This window comes from Leucopleurus acutus (genome assembly GCF_964270905.1).
Source record: "Leucopleurus acutus genome assembly, chromosome: 7".
Classification (NCBI taxonomy): Eukaryota; Metazoa; Chordata; class Mammalia; order Artiodactyla; family Delphinidae; genus Leucopleurus; species Leucopleurus acutus.
Window position 1 is genome coordinate 107,239,647 of NC_139150.1, and position 2,024 is coordinate 107,241,670.

Consider the following 2,024-nt stretch of genomic DNA (forward strand, 5'->3'; position numbering starts at 1 on the left):
ACCGCAAAAAAAAAAAAAAAGAAAGAAGTTGGTGGATAAATGAAAGATTCAGGGTCAGCAAGGCCTTCCAGGGCCCTCTGGGTCAGATACCTGGGCGATCACAAGTTCACCTGGTCAGAGACACTGAATCATTCTCCGTGTTAGTTTGATGACACCCAGGGCAGGTTAACTAGGTGGACATGTGTTGACTAAGGGCTGATGGGGAGGGTCCCTCGGCAATAGAGCAGTTTTTTTTGGGGGGGGGAGGCGGGCAGAGGCTGGTTCTCACTGCACTCAGGTAATTGCTAAGGGGCTGAGCCCAACGCTCAGATGCTTTATAGAACAGCCAGTTTTGTTGCGTCTTCTGTAATCCGAAGGCAACGTCATCTGTGCGGCCCTCAGAAGAAACAGAGCAAAGTAGTCTGAACACATCGTTAGGATGTGGCCCTTTACAGATGGACAAGCTAAGGCTTGGCTTCAGGCCCTGGCTTGGACGAGCTCACTCCCACGACTGACAGGACAGGCGTAGGACACCAGTGATGCCGGCAAAGACAGGGGCCCACCTGTCCTGGTGCAGTGCCCAGGGAGGCCTTCGGGGGGCACCCAGGGAGCCAGACACATGGCTCCTGGCCGGCCGCCTATAAATAGCGCCGGGTCTGTATGTGCACACGCCCGGCCACCGTGTACGGGGCGGCGTGCACAAGCCCAGGGCGCAGTGAATGGGGATTGTTGAGCAGGAGATGGCCCGGATTCACGGGCACGGCTTGGGCCGGCGCCAGCCCCTTTTCTCCAAGCAAATCCCATTTCGGCTATTGTGACGATTATGGCTGATCGCTATCTCGGTTGTTTATCCAGTTGCTGTATAGATTGACTTTCTGAATCTCAGGGTTGGGCTGTTTCCATAACAGGAAGCTGCTTGCTGTCTTACTGTTTAAGAAACTCCAGTCCACACAATAGAATCTCAACAAAACCCTAAACACTCCATTTGCCGGGGGAACCTCATTGAATCCAGCTCTTATTGTTTCTGTTATAGGCTGAATCCTGTATTTACAGTCAGAGGGCTGTGTGTGTGTGTGGGTGGGTGGGTGTGCGTGCACACGCATGTGTGGGATATTAAGCCTGGCTTTTCACTTTCCAAGTTCTCCACCTGAGCCTCAGCATAGAGGAAGATGCCAAGATTCCCCAGATGTAAACCTACTGGAGTTGGGGGGGGCGGTGGAGTGGGGACAAGCAGGGCCCTGTCCCTGGAGAGTTTCCTCCTAGTTCTACCTGGGGTCTTGCGTTCAGAAGGAAGTTGGCGTTTGTGTTTTCATACCGAGGCACAAACAGTAGAACAAACACTCAAGCCAACATTGACCCAGGCGCCAAGACCCCTATGGAGGAAACAGAAGATCAAAGGGAAGCACTCAGCTCTGTTTCTGTCTGTCACTATTATTTATTATCTTCTGAGGTGGTTCCCAGGCCCAGAGGAGCTTTCGAGAACCCCTCGAGGCACCTGATTAAATGTCACAGATTCATCTTTGATTTTATCAAGTCTCCCCTCCCGTCCTCTGCAGCCGAGGAGCTTAGAGATGGAGTCTGAGATCTCCAGGGAGAGCGACCTCCTTCATGACCAGGGAATCCCGTGTTTAGAGCCTGGCTGGGAGCTCCTGGAGGCCTCCTCCGCCAAGTTCCTGGCGGGGGAAGTACCACCTTGAACTTGTAAGGACCCGGTGAGATTGCCGACCCTTGGGATGTAATTCTAGATGGAGAACAACCCTGGGTCCCTTGGGGTAGCGTCTCCTGGTTATCTTTAAACCTTGAAAATGTAAACACAGACGAGTTTAGGCATTGTGCCTGGCGTAACCAATGAAGCCAGTGAAAACGACTCGTCAAGTGGTTAAGGGAGTGTATGCACAATGGTCCTTTCTTCCGCAGAGCATAAGCGCTTTTCCTTAATATCGTCCATCCTCATCCTGGGAAGGGGCAGGTGGACCCTGGATTCAGACGTTAAAGCACAGGCTGCAGAGTCCAGTAGGTCCCTCGGGGCATGGAGGCCATCTGCA